The 20,783-nt window shown below is 39.2% G+C and overlaps 1 protein-coding gene across 5 annotated transcripts in view; it reads left to right on the forward strand.

Annotated features, from left to right (window-relative positions):
- The first annotated feature begins 1,853 nt into the window (after positions 1-1,853).
- The window catches only part of PCDHB1 (protocadherin beta 1), a 65,521-nt gene continuing 46,591 nt past the window's right edge, over positions 1,854-20,783 (forward strand). For 2 of the 5 annotated variants that reach the window (XM_086412052.1, XM_086412051.1), the window contains exon 1: positions 1,854-2,047. The gene's annotated coding sequence lies outside the window, so the exon portion shown is untranslated. Of the gene's footprint in view, positions 2,048-2,915; positions 3,053-18,460; positions 18,599-20,783 lie in introns of those variants that run through there. The other 3 variants (XR_015167523.1, XR_015167525.1, XR_015167524.1) reach the window with 3 other exon arrangements.

Here is a 20,783-nt window from a genome sequence, read left to right on the forward strand (position 1 = left end):
AAAAAATTTTTTTAACTTTATCTTTAATTATTTTTCATAGTCTGTTTTATTCTTCCTTATCTCTACAGACCAGTTTTTTCTTCTTTTCATTTCCATAGCTTCTAAATTTATTTACCCTTGATTCTAGTGGTCCACAAAAACCTACCTTCTCTTTGTAAATCCCCTTTGTAAATTCTTCATGGTGAGAAAACTTGATTGGATCACCTTCAGTCAGGTGGCCACTCTTGGACCCATCAGCCATGGGCCAGTGGGTTATGGCTGGGAAAGAGTTCCCCATAAAGAAGAGTCAGACACTTAGACACAATTTTAATAGCTTGCTAACAGCTGACATTAATTACCCAAATATATACTAAACATCAGTGTATAGCACCTTAGAGCCTAAAGGGAACTTATTTAATAAATGAGAAAATTGAAGAAGGGAAATGACTCTTTCAAAAAGTCACATAGCTAGTCAATGACAAAGCAAAGTCATTATTCTATTACCATGGACTGAAAGACCAGAGGCCACCAGGAGTGAATAACATTATCTATTTCATTATATTCTCGACAGTCATAAGTAGTATAGTTTAGGGAGGCCATGTTTATTTCACTTTTGTTGGTGTTTAGTCGCTAAATCATGTCCAACCCTTTTGCAACCCCATGAACTGTAGCCCGCCATGCTCCTCTGTCCACAGGATTTCCCAGGCAAGAATACTGGAGTAGGTTGCCAATTCCTTCTCCAGGGCAGGGATCAAACCTGACTCTACCTGTGTCTCCTGCGTTGCAGGTGGATTCTTTACCACTGAGTCACCTGGGAAGCTTATAGAAAGCTTATTTCACATAGAGTAGTATATCATCCTTATATGTTTTATTCCTCTTTTTAATCAAAGTAGAAACATTAATACTGATTTTATTGGTTCTGAAAATAGAACACAATTATATATACATATATTTTTAAAATAAAATATGCAGAAGCCAAGAATTTAGGAAGTAAAGTATCTACAGAGAGCACCATTAAGGAGTTTGAAGTCTGTTCTTCCACGCTTTTTTCAATGCATATTGGTGCTTGAAAGTACCTGATAAACAGCGGCTTTCTTCCTTGTCCAGAGTAATGAATAAACTTATAAATAAGACGAATAGAAGGCAAAAATGTTACTCTGATTCATGTAAAGATGAATTAGAGGATGTTGATTAGTGTGGGTGCCAGAGTAGGGACTGCTAAATGAACTCCGGAATTATTCAGGGTTTCCCTCCTAGTATCAGGCAGGAGAGACAACCTGGAGGAGCAGAAATGAGGTGGTATTCCCAGTAGGCAGCACAATTCCAAGCAGAAAAGGGGCACAGTTGAGTCAAGTATTGTATCTGAGTTGGACATTACAGGGCCTTCTCAGGACAGATCCACCATGTCCTCCACCGGCCTGCTGTATGTAAAAAAGTTTTCCTTTCCCAGGCCTCCCCTGAGTCACAAGAGGCTGGCTCAAGAGTTAATGATTAAAAGAATGTGAACAGATAGTAACAATAAAAAATAGCAGTGGGGTCAGGAGTACTGGTAACCATTTAAACACTAAATCAGCCAAATAGCCGTCACAGAATCTTTTTGTTGCCCCAGAAGGACACAGAAAACAGTTGGATGCACATTCCTGAGTTATTGTGCAGCTACTGAAACCCTCACCAGATGGGAGAGGTTAACTGCCTGATGACCACTGGCCCCAGGCTGGCTGGAACCAAAGATTGATAATGGTAAACACCTGTGACACCGTCCTGTAACTTCACCATCAACCAATCAGAGAACTATGCACGAGCTGACCATGCACCCTACGGCACCTCCCCCCCCCCTTAATTGCCTTTAAAAACTCTTTCCAGACCCTTCTTTTGAGCATTAACTGCTCAGTGTCTTTGCTGAGTATCGTTCTTTCCTTCACTACAGCCTGGTGCCTGTAGGCTGGCATTCCTGCTTACTGATCAGCGGACCAAAGTTTGATTCCTGTCAGTTTTAACTTCCCCACGTTGCCAATCAGATGAATCACTGCAATTCGACGAGGAAGCATGCATATAGGAGTATAGAGAGGTAAGACTGCGTCTAGGTTCCCTTTGCACAGAAGGGAACACTCAGAGTGAGAGATGCATTTTTTTCCCATAAATATGTATGTATATTTTAGAGGGTCATACTAGTCTTTCTGTAACTTGCTTTTTCCCACATAAATATAAATCTTTTAAGTTATTTGCATATATTCTATGATATAACTACACTAATTTATTTAACCAGTCTGTTAATATTAAAGGTTTTTCAGTTTTACTACTGTAAACAGAGCTCTAATGAATATTCTTTTACCACATTTGGCATATTGTCCAATTTTCCTTCAGCACAAGTTCCAAAAAGTGGAATTACTAAGTAAAAAATATACACATGAAACTTCTTATATATTTTACAAAATTGGCTCTTAGAATTGCAGTATACTCCCACCAACAGTTTATAAGAATTTCTGGGGCTTCCCTAGTGGCTCAGTGGTAAAGAATCTGCCTGCCAGTGCAGGAGACACAAGAGATGGAGGTTCAGCCTCTGGGTTGGGAAGATCCCCTGAGAAGCAAACGGCAACCCACTCCAGAATTCTTGCTTGAGAAATCCCATGGACAGAGGAGCCTGGTGGGCAACAGTCCATGGGGTCATAAAGAGTCAGACACAACTTAGTGACTAAACAACAACATGTATAAAAAGTAATAAAGTTTAAAAAAGTAACATAAAAAGAATTTCTACACCTGGCTAAACATTGAATGTTATCAGTCATTCTCATTTTTTTGAAAATGTAAGCAAAACATTGTTGTTTAATCTGTATTTCTTTGATTACCATAAAGTTGCAATTTTCCCCCATCTCTTCTATCAGAAGATGATGATTTGACTGGTCTGATTTACTTCATTGTGGTATAAACCCTGACAGGTGCCTGACTTCAGCTTTGATTGCAGAGGCATCCACTTTAAAGGGGCCTCCATTTCAAAGATGCCTGTCCTGAGTAAACGCAGCAGCAGCCACTTGACTAAAGAGACAGGCTGCCCCCTACCTCTCTCGATTTTGAGATCTTGGTCAATTTTGATAACTGACAGTTTGGGCCTAGTTTCCTCCACCTCTGTGCTTTCAATTCCCTCCTTATGTTTTAAATTTACCAATAAAGAGTAAGCTCAGAAACCCTAGGCCTCTACCCTTGACTCCAATAAAATCAGAATGCTAAGGTGCACATATGTTTTTTGCTTTCTCTCTCTTCCCTTGTTCTCACTGTGGCCCTAGTTATGTGATTTCTAGGATCTGTAAGTATTAAGCCTTCCCCCCTCAAGGTTTCCTGGTGACTATTGCTGAGGGTGTCTTGTAGTCATAATAAGTACCATGAGGGCTGGCCCAGCCACAACAGTGGTTATTGATAGGCTGAGACTGGCAGGAAACAGGTGTCAGTTATTTACCAGAATATGAGATGCCTTTAAGAATCTGAGCAGCAAGTCTGGCTTCAAAACAGAGTGAAAAATTGATGGTGTTATTTGGCCCGGCAGATGTATTAGGTAGATTACAACGTGTGAGCTCAGAATCGATGTTCAGTCCATATATTTGTGCGATGGACAATTACTGTAATAAATGCAGACTTGACAATTCAATAGAAGGAACATAGTGCATTAGGCCTGTGTCCCAGAGGGCTTGCTGGATCAGGAGCTTTGAAATCATCCAGAAGAGTGGGCTGAATGCCTTGCTTTCAGAACTCCACCCTTCAGTCCTCACAGTGACTATAGGCCAAACCAGAGCACACAAGATTTTGTCTTCCATTTTTCTGAAAAGGAGCCCACATGTTATTGATCCTGGTTCTCTGGGCACATTGATAGAAGTTTGACTAACTCCCCAAGTAGCAGACTTGGAGCCTTTTCTGTATGGGTTTTAGTGTAACTGGAAGAGATTGGTAACTAAACCCAAGTTCAGCTGCTCACTGTTCATCTTGAAAGGTCAATACTCGAGAGACAAGTGTTAGTAGAAATGATGAAGTTGTTTTATTTGGGAAGCCAGCAACCTGGAATTATGGTGGACTAATGTCCTAAGTTCATCTCCAAGTTGCAGGTTAGAGGACGAGGTTTTAAAGGGAAGTTTCAATGTGTTAATTTTATATCCTGCAACTTTACTCTATTCGTTGATTAGCTCTGGTAATTTTCTGGTGGAGTCTTTAGGGTTTTCTATGTAGAGGATCATGTCATCTGCAAACAGTGAGAGTTTTACTTCTTCTTTTCCAGTCTGGATTCCTTTTATTTCTTTTTCTGCTCTGATTGCTGTGGCCAAAACTTCCAAAACTATGTTGACTAGTAGTGGTGAGAGTGGGCACCCTTGTCTTGTTCCTGACTTTAGGGGAAATGCTTTCAATTTTTCACCATTGACGGTAATGTTTGCTGTGGGTTTGTCATATATAGCTTTTATTATGTTGAGGTATGTTCCTTCTATTCCTGCTTTCTGGAGAGTTTTTATCATAAATGGATGTTGAATTTTGTCAAAGGCTTTCTCTGCATCTATTGAGATAATCATATAGTTTTTATCATTCAATTTGTTAATGTGGTGTATTACATTGATTGATTTGTGGATGTTAAAGAATCCTTGCATTCCTGGGATAAAGCCCACTTGGTCATGATATATGATTTTTTTAATGTTATTGGATTCTGATTGCTATAATTTTGTTAAGGATTTTTGCATCTATGTTCATCAGTGATATTGGCCTGTAGTTTTCTTTTTTTGTGGCATCTTTGTCTGGTTTTGGTATTAGGGTGATGGTGGCCTCATAGAATGAGTTTGGAAGTTTACGTTCCTCTGAAATTTTCTGGAAGAGTTTGAGTAAGATAGGCGTTAGCTCTTCTCAAAATTTTTGGTAGAATTCAGCTGTGAAGCTGTCTGGACCTGGGCTTTTGTTTGCTGGAAGATTTCTGATTACAGTTTCAATTTCTGTGCTTGTGATGGGTCTGTTAAGATTTTCTATTTCTTCCTGGTTCACTTTTGGAAAGTTGTACTTTTCTAAGAATTTGTCCATTTCTTCCAAGTTGTCCATTTTATTGGCATAGAATTGCTGATAGTAGTCTCTTATGATCCTTTGTATTTCTGTGTTGTCTATTGTGATTTCTCCATTTTCATTTCTAATTTTGTTGATTCTTCTCCCTTTGTATCTTGATGAGTCTGGCTAATTAAACTTAAACGCTTTTGCACAATGAAGGAAACTATAAGCAAGGTGAAAAGACAGCCTTCAGAATGGGAGAAAATAATAGCAAATGAAACAACTGACAAGGAATTAATCTCAAAAATATACAAGCAACTCCTGCAGCTCAATTCCAGAAAAATAAAAGACCCAATCAAAAAATGGGCCAAAGAACTAGACAGTTCTCCAAAGAAGACATACAGATGGCTAACAAACACATGAAAAGATGCTCAGCATCACTCATTATCAGAGAAATGCAAATCAAAACCACTATGAGGTACCATTTCATGCCAGTCAGAATCGCTGTGATCAAAAAGTCTACAAGCAATAAATGCTGGAGAGGGTGTGGAGAAAAGGGAACCCTCTTACACTGTTGGTGGGAATGCAAACTAGTACAGCCACTATGGAGAACAGTGTGGAGATTCCTTAAAACACTGGAAATAGAACTGCCATACAACCCAGCAACCCCACTGCTGGGCATACACACCAAGGAAACCAGAATTGGAAGAGACACGTGTATCCCACTGTTCATTGCAGCACTGTTTATAATAGCCAGGACGTGGAAGCAACCTAGATGTCCATCAGCAGATGAATGGATAAGAAAGCTGTGGTACATATACACAATGGAGTATTACTCAGCCATTAAAAAGAATACATTTGAATCAGTTCTAATGAGGTGGATGAAACTGGAGCCTATTATACAGAGTGAAGTAAGCCAGAAAGAAGAACACCAATACAGTATACTAACGCATGTATATGGAATTTAGAAAGATGGTAACAATAACCCTGTGAGACAGCAAAAGAGACACATGTATAGAGCAATCTTTTGGACTCTGTGGGAGAAGGCGAGGGTGGGATGATCTGAGAGGATAGCATTGAAACATGTATATTATCGTATGTGAAATAGATCACCAGTCCAGGCTTAATGCATGAGACAGGGTGCTCAGGGCTGGTGCACTGGGATGACCCAGAGGGATGGGATGGGGAGGGAGGTGGGAGGGGGGTTCAGGAAGGGGAACACATGTACACCCATGGCTGATTCATGTCAGTGTATGGCAGAAACCACTACAATACTGTAAAGTAATTAGCCTCCAATTAAAATAAATAAATTAAAAAAAATTTTTTTTTAAATGGAAGTTTCAGGGGTGTCCAGGCAGGAGGCCAGGTGCTAATAATCATTTCAAAACTGGTCGTGGAGCGCTCTAGTCAGTGTCAGCTTGATGGTTTTATGCCCAATTCATTTTCTACTCCAAGGTAGGTCTGCTCCCACCTCCTCAAGGCCAGACTCTAGAATTCTTAAGCAAGATCAATTCTCTCCTAGTTAGCTAGACATTATCTGTAACTCTTAAGACATGCCAGAGTCAGGAGGGGAGAAAAATGCAAGTTTTAAAATCTGTGCTGCTGAAAATGGAGCATCTTATGCTGTGGCCACATTAGATTTAATAGTACCAACAAAAGCAAATTTAGACACGTAGGTCTAATCACATATCCAGAGATACAACTGAGTAAGGATCTTAGAAAAAGGTTAAGCACAGAGGAAGCATTTAATAAATGTGACACATTTTTTATAAGTTGACATGTTTTATAAGTATGGTATATGAGTCCATTTTGAATGAGTGAGAATCAATTTTTTTTTTCTTTCTCCCTTCTCCCATCTCTTTTTCACTCTGGCCCTTCCTCCTCCTCTTCTGCCTTTCCTCACCATTTTATCTCTCCTCTATATCTTCCTGTCTCCTTCTCCCTCCTTCCTCCCTTACTAGTTTAATTAAACCCTTTTCTTGTCAATGAGAGGTTATGATTGAAATTCTCAATAGCAACTCAACAAACTACAAAAAATAAATGTACAGAAAGTGAATCTGCTTAATGTTTACTTGGACTAAAAAGTAGGTTTTTTCAATTCAGTTTTTCTGATTTCATGTGGGACATAGTCTTTCCTCATATTTGCATGCTTTACAAGTAAGTTAAGTTGATATCACCCTCCTTATATTTCAAGGGTTTCTACTAGATTCTTTCAAAGTCACTTTTTAAAGAAAACTGCACATTTTAGACTACTGGTCAGAAGGGGAAGTGTCCAGAAAGGGTTGACCACTTGCAGAGACAATTATCCCCTTCTAATTAATCAAAAATCACATAAATTTGTACTTTTTTTTCACTTCTTTCCCTCTTTGCCTGCCTATGGAGTGCCAAAGTAGAGGACTAAGAGGAGGAAATTTGGGAGATGGGCTGAAGGCAGACAGAAGGGTTTTCACCAACACATCAGAATGAAACATAAATGCAATTTGCATTAAAGAGTTAAATATACATAAACTATAGAAGAATTAGAGTAAGACAAAAGCACATGTCTGATAAAGGCAGTAAGTTAAAGCTTAAGAAATAGATTGACTATATACATTTCTTTTATATCCCTAAGTTAAAGCAAATGAGCTACCAAATATACTAACAGAAAATAAATATTAAAGAGTGAGGGTTCCCAGGTGGCACTAGTGGTAAAGAGTCCTCCTGCCAATGCAGGAAATGCAAAAGACATGAGTTTGATCTCTGGATCAGGAAGATCCCCTGGAGTAGGAAATGGCAACCCACTCCAGTATTCTTGCCTGGAAAATTCCATGGATAGAGTAGCCTGGTGGGCTACAGTCCATGGGGTTGCAAACAGCTGGACACAGCTGAGCACTTGAACACCCTTTAGCACATAATAAAGGATAACTTTTATTGTATAAAGAAATTATACAATTTGATAAGAAAGATGCTCAGGCTCTAAGAGATATGAACAACCAGAGAATTTAAAAATATTTTGTAAAGTGTTCCACTGTTCAACCTCATTAATAATCAAAGGTAAAAATTAATTAGATATCATTTGTGGCCTATTCAATTTTTTCACAAATCCGTAATTTCCAGTGCTTACAAAGATGAGAGATGACACTTTTTCTCTACTCCTTCCTCCGTTCTGGGAGAGCTCTAAAATGACTCAGTCCTTCCAGTGTCTTCCCAATCCCTCACTCCATAAGGGAAAAGACATCTGATAGAGTTTGAAAGGCCTACAGACACCATTCCTGTTCTTTTTTTTCCTTTCCTTGTGGATTCAGCTCTTTCCACTGTAGCCTATGTTCTAACTCCAGCCCTACTGGTTTGAGGAATGCTACCACCTGTGTTTAATTCTTTTTTTTTTTTTAATTTAAAAAAATAAAAAAAATTTTTTTCTTTTGGCCATGCCTCACAGCATGTAGAGTCTTACTTCCCTGACCAGGGATCAAACCCTTGCCTCTTGCACTGGAAGCTCAAAGTATTAATCACTGGACCACCAAGGAAGTCCCTATGTTTAATTCCAGAGATCAGACTAAGAAGCAAATTTCCTAATATCAGACTTAACAGTGATAAAGGGGATATTTTCATCTCCATATATTTTCTTTGTTTTGTATTCCCATTGCTTTACATACTAGACACAAAGAGGGGTACTACTTATTGGGGCCTGTCAAAATTGAACATTTTATCACTGTGTATCCAAAGCTTTAAAGGTGTTCAAAGCTTTTATCCACTTCTGAAAATTATATTTAGACACTAAGCTTTATGCACTAAGATCTTCATTATGTTTTCATTATTAATGATAAAATAATGGTTAGTGAGCCACTTCCCTGGTGGCTCAGAGGCTAAAGCATCTGCTTGCAATGCGGGAGACCTGGGTTTGATCCCTGGGTCGGGAAGATCCTCTGGAGAAGGAAATGACAACCCACTCCAGTATTCTTGCCTGGAAAATCCCATGGACGGAGGAGCCTGGTAGGCTACAGTTCATGGGGTTGCAGAGTCGGACACGATTGAGCGACTTCACTTCACTAATGGCTAGTGAACCAATGTTGTATCCACTAACGTTTCACTAAAAGGCAAAAATCAAGATGCAAAAGAATGTACACACTTCATTCAACCAATTTTTTTTAGCTTGTACACTGATTTGAGAACTTTGCTATGTAAATCACAAAGAAAAAAAGTCTACACAGAAGTACACCAAAGAATCTTAACAATATTTTGTTTTTGTGAGTTTTGTTTTTATTTTTTTGATGTGGACCATTTTTTAAAGTCTTTGTTACAGCATTGCTTCTGTTTTATGTTTTGATTTTCTGGCCCTGAGGCATGTGGGAGCCCAGCTTCCCAACCAGGGATCAAACCTACACGTACTGCTTTGGAAGGTGAAGTCTTAACCACTGAACGACCAGGGAAGTCCCAACAACGTTTATTGTTAAGAAGTAAGATGAGGACTGATAGCCTCTTCCCGATTACATGTTTCTTTTTAAATTGACATGTGCTACCTTTCTGATTTTATAAAAATATATGTCATTGTTGTTTAGCTGCTAAGTTGTGTCTGACTCTTTGCAACCCCATGGACTGTAACCCACCAGGGTCCTCTCTCTGTGGGATTTCCCAGTCAGTATTAGAGTGGGTTTCCATTTCCTTCTCCAGGGGATCTTTCTGACCCAGGAATTGAACCCATGTCTCCTGCATTGAAGGCAATTCTTTACCATTTGAGCCACCAGGGAAGCCCATAAAAGTGTATACACCAAAATAAATTCAAGATGGAGAGAGAGAAATAATACCGTTAACAGCAAACATAATGCATCATTTAGGTTGAGATACTTCTAAAATATGTTGATATATTTCTGAAAGACTCAAAAGTGATGGGAAGTATATCCTTTTCATAAAAAGATGTCTGAATGTAGAGCGTCGAAGCTTTGCTATGTCACTAGGGACCTAGGATCATATCTTCTGCTCTGCCACAATATTCTGCTCAGCATTCTTCCTCATCATCAAGGTCTCCCAAATAATGGCTGCTAGATATCCAGCCATTTCAAGAACAAGAAGGAGGTAGCAAAGTCTTTTTAGAAAGTTTCCCAGAAGTCCCTCCTAACATTTCTCTTTACATCTCACTGGCAAATCAAACACATGGTCAAAACTAGATGCAAGGATGTGACCAATTAAAAGCAGGACTCTCTCTCTTTGATGTGGACCATTTTTTAAGTCTTTGTTGATTTTGTTACAAGATTGCTTCTGTTTTATTTATGTTTTGGTTTTGGCTGCCAGGCATGTGGGATCTTTTTTTTTAAAGAGAAGTATTTTTATTTATATATATATATATATTTATTTACTTTACAATATTTTTATCCTGTTTTATTTATTTATTTTTTACAATATTGTATTGGTTTTGCCATACATCAACATGAATCCACCACGGGTGTACACGTGTTCCCCATCCTGAACCCCCCTCCTACCTCCCTCCCCGTACCATCCCTCTGGGTCATCCCAGTGCACCAGCCCCAAGCATCCTGTATCCTGCATCAAACCTGGACTGGTGATTCATTTCTTATATGATATTATACATGTTTCAATGCCATTCTCCCAAATCATCCCACCCTCTCCCTCTCCCACAGAGTCCAAAAGACTGTTCTATACATCTGTGTGTCTTTTGCTGTCTCGCATACAGGGTTATCGTTACCATCTTTCTGAATTCCATATATATGCGTTAGTATACTGTATTGGTGTTTTTCTTTCTGGCTTACTTCACTCTGTATAATAGGCTCCAGTTTCATCCACCTCATTAGAACTGATTCAAATGTGTTCTTTTTAATGGCTGAGTAATACTCCATCATGTATATGTACCACAGCTTTCTTATCCATTCATCTGCTGATGGACATCTAGGTTGCTTCCACGTCCTGGCTATTATAAACAGTGCTGTGATGAACATTGGGGTACACGTGTCTCTTTCAATTCTTGTTTCCTCAGTGTGTATGACCAGCAGTGGGATTGTTGGGTCATATGGCAGTTCTAGTTCCAATTTTTTAAGGAATCTCCACACTGTTCTCCATAGTGGCTGTACTAGTTTGCATTCCCACCAACAGTGTAAGAGGGTTCCCTTTTCTCCACACCCTCTCCAGCATTTATTGCTTGTAGACTTTTTGATCACAGCGATTCTGACTGGCATGAAATGGTACCTCATAGTGGTTTTGATTTGCATTTCTCTGATAATGAGTGATGTTGAGCATCTTTTCATGTGTTTGTTAGCCATCTGTATGTCTTCTTTGGAGAAGTGTCTGTTTAGTTCTTTGGCCCATTTTTTGATTGGGTCTTTTATTTTTCTGGAATTGAGCTGCAGGTGTTCCTTGTATATTTTTGAGATTAGTTGTTTGTCTGTTGCTTCATTTGCTATTATTTTCTCCCATTCTGAAGGCTGTCTTTTCACCTTGCTTATAGTTTCCTTTGTTGTGCAGAAGCTTTTAAGTTTAATTAGGTCCCATTTGTTTATCTTTGCTTTTATTTCCAATATTCTGGGAGGTGGGTCATAGAGGATCCTGCTGTGATTTATGTCAGAGAGTGTTTTGCCTATGTTCTCCTCTAGGAGTTTTATAGCTTCTGGTCTTACATCTAGATCTTTAATCCATTTTGAGTTTATTTTTGTGTATGGTGTTAGAAAGTGTTCTAGTTTCATTCTTTTACAAGTGGTTGACCAGTTTTCCCAGCACCACTTGTTAAAGAGATTGTCTTTTCTCCATTGTATATTCTTGCATCCTTTGTCAAAGATAAGGTGTCCATAGGTGCGTGGATTTATCTCTGGGCTTTCTATTTTGTTCCATTGATCTATATTTCTGTCTTTGGGCCAGTACCATACTGACTTGATGACTGTGGCTTTGTAGTAGAGCCTGAAGCCAGGCAGGTTGATTCCCCCAGTTCCATTCTTCTTTATCAAGATTGCTTTGGCTATTTGAGGTTTTTTGTATTTCCATACAAATTGTGAAGTTATTTGTTCTAGGTCTGTGAAAAATACCGTTGGTAGCTTGATAGGGATTGCATTGAATCTATAGATTGCTTTGGGTAGTATACTCATTTTCACATCAACATGGAATATTTCTCCATCTATTAGTGTCCTCTTTGATTTCTTTCACCAGTGTTTTATAGTTTTCTATATATAGGTCTTTAGTTTCTTTAGGTAGATATATTCCTAAGTATTTTATTCTTTTCATTGCAATGGTGAATGGAATTGTTTCCTTAATTTCTCTCTCTATTTTCTCAGTATTAGTGTATAGGAATGCAAGGGATTTCTGTGTGTTGACTTTATATCTTGCAACTTTACTCTATTCATTGATTAGCTCTGGTAATTTTCTGGTGGAGTCTTTAGGGTTTTCTATGTAGAGGATCATGTCATCTGCAAACAGTGAGAGTTTTACTTCTTCTTTTCCAGTCTGGATTCCTTTTATTTCTTTTTCTGCTCTGATTGCTGTGGCCAAAACTTCCAAAACTATGTTGACTAGTAGTGGTGAGAGTGGGCACCCTTGTCTTGTTCCTGACTTTAGGGGAAATGCTTTCAATTTTTCACCATTGACGGTAATGTTTGCTGTGGGTTTGTCATATATAGCTTTTATTATGTTGAGGTATGTTCCTTCTATTCCTGCTTTCTGGAGAGTTTTTATCATAAATGGATGTTGAATTTTGTCAAAGGCTTTCTCTGCATCTATTGAGATAATCATATGGCTTTTATTTTTCAATTTGTTAATGTGGTGTATTACATTGATTGATTTGTGGATATTGAAGAATCCTTGCATCCCTGGGATAAAGCCCACTTGGTCATGGTCTATGATCTTTTTAGTGTGTTCTTGGATTCTGATTGCTAGAATTTTGTTAAGGATTTTTGCATCTATGTTCATCAGTGATATTGGCCTGTAGTTCTCTTTTTTTGTGGCATCTTTGTCTGGTTTTGGTATTAGGGTGATGGTGGCCTCATAGAATGAGTTTGGAAGTTTACCTTCCTCTGAAATTTTCTGGAAGAGTTTGAGCAGGATAGGTTTTAGCTCTTCTTGAAATTTTTGGTAGAATTCAGCTGTGAAGCTGTCTGGACCTGGGCTTTTGTTTGCTGGAAGATTTCTGATTACAGTTTCAATTTCCTTGCTTGTGATAGGTCTGTTAAGATTTTCTATTTCTTCCTGGTTCACTTTTGGAAAGTTGTACTTTTCTAAGAATTTGTCCATTTCTTCCAAGTTGTCCATTTTATTGGCATAGAATTGCTGATAGTAGTCTCTTATGATCCTTTGTATTTCTGTGTTGTCTGTTGTGATATCTCCATTTTCATTTCTAATTTTATTGATTTTTCTCCCTTTGTTTCTTGATGAGTCTGGCTAATGGTTTGTCAATTTGATTTATCCTCTCAAAGAACCAGCTTTTGGCTTTGTTGTTTTTTGCTATGTTCTCTTTTGTTTCTTTTGCATTTATTTCTGCCCTAATTTTTTAAGATTTCTTTCCTTCTACTAACCCTGGGGTTCTTCATTTCTTCCTTTTCTAGTTGCTTTAGGTGTAGAGTTAGATTATTTATTTGACTTTTTTCTTGTTTCTTGAGGTATGCCTGTATTGCTATGAACTTTCCCCTTAGCACTGCTTTTACAGTGTCCCACAGGTTTTGGGTTGTTGTGTTTTCATTTTCATTCATTTCTTTGCATATTTTGATTTCATTTTTTATTTCTCCTGTTATTTGTTGGTTATTCAGCAGTGTGTTGTTCAGCCTCCATATGTTGGAATTTTTAATAGTTTTTCTCCTGTAATTGAGATCTAATCTTTCTGCATTGTGGTCAGAAAAGATGCTTGGAATGATTTCAATTTTTTTGAATTTACCAAGGCTAGATTTATGGCCCAGGATGTGATCTATCCTGGAGAAGGTTCCCTGTGCGCTTGAGAAAAAGGTGAAATTCATTGTTTTGGGGTAAAATGTCCTATAGATATCAATTAGGTCTAACTGGTCTATTGTATCATTTAAAGTTTGTGTTTCCTTGTTAATTTTCTGTTTAGTTGATCTATCCATAGGTGTGAGTGGGGTATTAGAGCCTCCCACTATTATTGTGTTATTGTTAATTTCCCCTTTCATACTTGTTAGCATTTGTCTTACATATTGTGGTGCTCCTATGTTGGATGCATATATATTTATAATTGTTATATCTTCTTCTTGGATTGATCCTTTGATCATTATGTAGTGTCCTTCTTTGTCTCTTTTCACAGCCTTTGTTTTAAAGTCTATTTTATCTGATATGAAGTATTGCTACTCCTGCTTTCTTTTGGTCTCTATTTGTGTGGAATATCTTTTTCCAGTCCTTCACTTTCAGTCTGTATGTGTCCCCTGTTTTGAGGACTCTTGTAGACAACATATATAGGGGTCTTGTTTTTGTATCCATTCAGCCAGATTTTGTCTTTTGGTTGGGGCATTCAACCCATTTACGTTTAAGGTAATTATTGATAAGTATGATCCTGTTGCCATTTACTTTATTGTTTTGGGTTTGAGTTTATACACCCTTTTTGTGTTTCCTGTCTAGAGAATATCCTTTAGCATTTGTTGGAGAGCTGGTTTGGTGATGATGAATTCTCTCAGCTTTTGCTTGTCTGTAAAGCTTTTGATTTCTCCTTCATATTTGAATAAGATCCTTGCTGGGTACAGCAATCCGGGCTGTAGGTTATTTTCTTTCATCACTTGAAGTATGTCCTGCCATTCCCTCCTGGCCTGAAGAGTTTCTATTGAAAGATCAGCTGTTATCCTTATGGGAATCCCCTTGTGTGTTATTTGTTGTTTTTCCCTTGCTGCTTTTAATATTTGTTCTTTGTGTTTGATCTTTGTTAATTTGATTGATATGTGTCTTGGGGTGTTTCGCCTTGGGTTTATCCTATTTGGGACTCTCTGGGTTTCTTGGACTTGGGTGATTATTTCCTTCCCCATTTTAGGGAAGTTTTCAACTATTATCTCCTCAAGTATTTTCTCATGGTCTTTCTTTTTGTCTTCCTCTTCTGGGACTCCTATGATTCAAATGTTGGGGTGTTTAATATTGTCCTGGAGGTCTCTGAGATTGTCCTCATTTCTTTTAATTCGTTTTTCTTTTTTCCTCTCTGATTCATTTATTTCTACCATTCTATCTTCTACTTCACTAATCCTATCTTCTGCCTCTGTTATTCTACTATTTGTTGCCTCCAGAGTGTTTTTGATCTCATTTATTGCATTATTCATTATATATTGACTCTTTTTTATTTCTTCTAGGTCCTTGTTAAACCTTTCTTGCATCTTCTCAATCCTTGTCTCCAGGTATTTATCTGTGATTCCATTTTGATTTCAAGATTTTGGATCATTTTCACTATCATTATTTGGAATTCTTTATCAGGTAAATTCCCTATCTCTCCCTCTTTGGTTTGGTTTGGTGGGCATTTATCCTGTTCCTTTACCTGCTGGGTATTCCTCTGTCTCTTCATCTTGTTTATATTGCTGAGTTTGGGGTGGCCTTTCTGTATTCTGGCAGTTTGTGGAGTTCTCTTTATTGTGGAGTTTCCTTGCTGTGGCTGGGGTTGTACGGGTGGCTTGTCAAGGTTTCCTGGTTAGGGAAGCTTGTGTCGGTGTTCTGGTGGGTGGAGCTGGATTTCTTCTCTCTGGAGTGCAATGAAGTGTCCAGTAATGAATTATGAGATATCAATGGGTTTGGAGTAATTTTGGGCAGCCTGTATATTGAAGCTCAGGGCTGTGTTCCTGTGTGGCTGGAGAATTTGTGTGGTATGTCTTGCTCTGGAACTTGTTGGCCCTTGGGTCATGCTTGGTTTCAGTGTAGGTATGGAGGCGTTTGATGAGCTCCTGTCAATTAATGTTCCCTGGAGTCAGGAGTTCTCTGGTGTTCTCAGGATTTGGACTTAAGCCTCCTGCTTCTGGTTTTCAGTCTTATTTTTACAGTAGTCTCAAGACTTCTCCATCTATACAGCACCATTGATAAAACATCTAGGTTAAAGGTGAAAAGTTTCTCCACAGTGAGGGACACCCAGAGAGGTTCACAGAGTTACATGGAGAAGAGAAGAGGGAGGAGGGAGTTAGAGGTGACCCGAAAGAGATGAGGTGGAATCAAAAGAGGAGAGAGCAAGCTAGCCAGTAATCACTTCCTTATGTGCGCGCCACAGTCTGGATGGTTCAGAGATGTTCACGGAGTTACACAGAGAAGAGAAGAGGGAGGAAGGAGACAGAGGTGACCAGGAGGATAAAGAGGGGAATCAAAAGAAGAGAGACAGATCCAGCCAGTAATCAGTTTCCACCCTCTAGAACACACAAAGTGTGTTTTCCACCCTCTAGAACACACAAAGAGATTCACAGAGTTGGGTAGAGAAGAGAAGGGGGAGGGAGGAGATAGAGGCGACCTGGTGGAGAAAAAGGAGAGTCCAAAGGGGGAGAGAGCAGTCAAGCCAGTAATCTCGCTCCCATGTAAAAATGGGTACTGAAGATTGGGTTCTTAAAGGTACAAAATTGATAACAAATACCAAAAAGCAAAGATTAAAAATCTAGAGTAGAGGTTGGATTTTCAAAAATACAATATTAAAGAAAAGAAAAAAAGTCACAAAAATTATAAAATATATATATATATAAATGAAGTTTGCTTTAAAAAATAGGGTCTTTTTTTTTGCAAAGTAATAGTAGGTTATAAAAATGAAAATTAAAGGTGTAATAGAGGACTTAAAATTAAAAAAAAAAGAATAATCGTAAAAATAGTAAAAATATATCTAGGACTTTCTCTGGTGGTGTTGTGGGCAGTGTGGGGTCAGTTCATTTTTGGATAGTTCCCTGGTCCGGCTTATATTTCTCAAGATCTATAGGCCCCTTCCTATGTAGTCAGTACTAACTACAGGGTTTTAATCTATTGCACCTGTCACTTCCAAGGCAGTTCCCTCTGTTTTAGCTTCTTCTGTTTGCTGGTCTCTTCAGTGTCTGATTTCCACCCTGACACAAGGCGGGCAGTGGTGGACACTTTTTTAGGCTCACTTGTTCAGTCACACTGTGGGGAGGGAAGAACGTGCAAACAAATAACACTGGCGTGTGCTTGCAGTGTCTTGGCCACCCTGGGCCTGCCCCCACTCACAGCGCATGGCCCTCCCTACCCACACTGCTCAGGCTCTAGGTTGCTCCACCAGGAACTGTCCGAGGCCAGCCCTGGGCTGCATGCACCTCCCAGGTCTAAGCCACTCAGGTTCAGGCACGCCGGTAGTCCTCAGAGGCACAGACTCAGTTGGGCCTGCGTTTTGTGCCCTTCCCGGGTCCGAGCAGCTCAGGTGATGAGTGTTTGGCGAGTGCGGTCGCTGCGACTTATCACGTCCCCCGTCCATGCTGCTGGGTTTTTCTGGGTCTACAACTGGCACACCTTCTCAGGCGGATGTTGACCATCCAGAACCCCAAGAAGTCTTAGTTAGCAAAGAAACCTGCTTGCAGTTTGGTAGATAATGTCTCTCTGGGGCTGCGATTGCCCCCTTCTGGCTCTGGCTGCCTGTCACTGGAGGGGGATGGTCTGCAGCGGGCTAGCTCTGTTCAGTCCTTTGTTCTGTGAGCAGGCCTGGTGGTGTCTTAGGTTAGGGCTTTTTGCGTGGTAGCTATCCCACAGTCTGGTTTGCTAGCCCAAGTTAGTTCCCTCAGATTGCCCTCGGAGCATTCAGGCCTGGTCCTTACTCTAAGTAATGCAGCCCACGCCTACTTGCCCAGCCCCCACTTGCTAGTGGCTGGTGCAGGCATCTGCGCTGCTTCTCCACTGGGGGAGTTACCATTGGGCACGTAATCTGTGGGGTTTATTTATTTATTTATTTTTCCTCCCAGCTATGTTGCCCTCTGTGGTTCCAAGGCTCACCACAGATTCGGCAGTGAGAGTGTTTTCTGGTGTTTGGAAACTTCTCTCTTTTTAAGACTCCCTTCCTGTGATGGAGCTCTGTCCCTACCTCTTGTCTCTTTTTTTGTCTTTTATATTTTTTTTCCTACCTCCTTTCAAAGACAATGGGCTGCTTTTCTGGGTGCCTGATGTCCTCTGCTAGCATTCAGAAGTTGTTTTGTGGAATTTACTCAGCGTTTAAATGTTCTTTTGATGAATTTGTGGAGGAGAAAGTGGTCTCCCCATCCTATTCCTCTGCCATCTTAGGACTGCCCCCTGGCATGTGGGTTCTTAGCCCTCCAACCAGGGGTTGAATCTACATCTCCTGATAGCTCAGTTAGTAAAGAATCCACCTGCAATGCAGAAGACCCCAGTTCAATTCCTGGGTCAGGAAGATCTGCTAGAGAAAGAGATAGGCTACCTATCCCAGTATTCTTGGGCTTCCCTTGTGGCTCAGAAATGACTGAGCAACTGAACAGACTGATACTATAATAAACAACATCAGAAAAAAAAAAACAAAACAGTATGGCACTGGCTAGATAACAATCATATAGATAATTGCAACAGAATAAGGGCCCAGAAATAAATTAATGGAATTTGATTATAGATGAACAGATGAAGAATGTAAGTACATACAATGGTGAAAAGACAGCTACATGTAAATCAATGAGAGTAGAAGTCTCCCTCTCACCATATACAAAGAAAACTCAGAATGGTTTAAAGACTTACATATAAGCCATGAAACTATAAAACTTGTAGAAGAAGAAAGCCAGGGCTTCCCTGGTGGCTCGGTGGCAAAGAATTCACCTGTTGATGCAGGAGACACAGGTTGATCACCGGTCCAGCAAGATCCCACATGCTGAGGAGCAACCAATCCTGTGCACCACAACTATTGAGCCTGTGCTCTAGAGCCTGGGAGCCCCAAATATGAAAGGCTGCACGACCCACAGCCTGTGCTCTGCAACAAGAGAAGCCACTGCAATGAGAACCCAAGAAACCAGTCCACTGCAATAGAGTCATCACCTAGAGTAAAAGCCTCACAGCAACAAAGACCCAGCACAGCTAAAATAAATAAATAAATGAAATCAAGAAAGAAAACAAGGCCAAAATGTGCTCTGACATGAACTGTAGCAATATTTTCTTAGATCAGTCTCCCAAAGCAAAAGAATTGAGAGCAGAAATTTAAAAAGGAATCTAATCAACTGAATAAGTTTTGAATACCATAGGAAACCTACAACAAACAATAGGACAACTTACAGAATGAAAGAAAACGTTTGCAAATGATGCTACTGACAAGGACTTAGTTTCTAAAATATAGAAAGAGATAAACAATTCAATAAAAAACGCACTTAAGAAAAATGCCCAGGAGACCTAAATAGACATTTCTCCAAAGAAGACATTCAGATGGCCTATTGACACATGAAATAATCTTCTCAACATCATTGATCATTAGAGGAATGCTAATCAATATAACAAAGTGGTATGATGTCAAACAGGTTAAAATGGCCATCACTAAAAATCTAGAAATAACAAATGCTGCAATGGTTGTGGAGAAGAGGGAACACTCCTACATGGCTAGTGGAAGTATACTGGTGAAGTCTCAATGAAGAACAGTATGACTGTTCCATAAAAAAATACAGATAGAGCTACCATATGATCCAGCAATCTCACTCCTGGGCATACATCCAGACGAAAGTATCCTTCAAAGACATACATGCACCCCGATGTTCATAGGAGCACTCCTCACGGTAGTCAAGACAGGGAAACAAATTGTGTGCCCTTTGACAGATCAAGAAGATATAGTACATGTATACAGTGAATTACTACTCAACCATAACAAAGAATATAATAATGCCATTTGCAGCAATATAGAAGGAACTTGACTTTACCAAAATAAGTGAAGGAAGTCAGAAACAGAAAGACAAATACCATATGATATCACTTTTATGTGGAATCTCAAATATGACACAAATTTATATACACAACAGAAAGAGGCACACACACAGAGTAAACACAGCAGCAGTTGCCGAGAGAAAGGGGGACCTGAGGGTGGCATAGGGAATGGATTGGGAGTTAGGGATTAGCAGATGCATACTGTCATATACAGAATGGATAAACCACAAGTTCCTAACTGTATAGCACAAGGAACTCTATAGAACATCCTATAATATACAGTAGAAGAAAAGAACGTGAAAAAGAATATTTATATCTGTATAACCAAATCATTGTGCTATACAGCAGAACCTAACACAAGTATACTACAAGAAACTGCATTGTTTTTAAAAAAGTGTTATTTTGGTTAAAAAAAAAAAAGTCTTTTAGATCAATGCAACAAAGTAAGAGCCCAGAAATAAATCCATATACCAGCAGTCAATTAATCTTGGTTGAAAAATGGGAATATATACAGTGGAGAAAGGACAGTACCTTCAGGAAGTAGTATTTGGAAAACAGGACAGCCACAAGTAAATCAATGACATTAGAACACTCCATCCCACTGTACACAAAGGAAACTCAAAATGACTTAAAAACTAAAGACATGACATCATAAAACTTGTGTAAGAAAACATGGGCAAAACATGCTCTAACAGAAACTGTAACAATAGTTTCTTAGATCAGCCTCCCAAGGCAAAACAAATGGAAGCAAAAATAAACAAGAGGGGCCTTATCAACATTATAAACTTTGACTAGCAAAGGAAGCATCAACATAACAGAAAGACAAGCTACAGAATGGGAGAAAGTATTTACAAATGATGGGACCAATAAGAACTTGGTTTCCAAAATATATAAAGAGCATAAACAACTAACTCAATTAAACACACACACACACACATTGAAAAAATGGGCAGGAGATCTAAATAGACATTTCTCCAAAGACATCCAGATGGCCAAATGACACATGAAATAATCAACTCAACATTGCTGATCATTAA

The sequence above is a fragment of the Bos grunniens genome, chromosome 7 (genome assembly GCF_055505025.1).
Source record: "Bos grunniens cultivar Pamir isolate PY7600 chromosome 7, Bosgru_T2T1.0, whole genome shotgun sequence".
Lineage (NCBI taxonomy): Eukaryota > Metazoa > Chordata > Mammalia > Artiodactyla > Bovidae > Bos > Bos grunniens.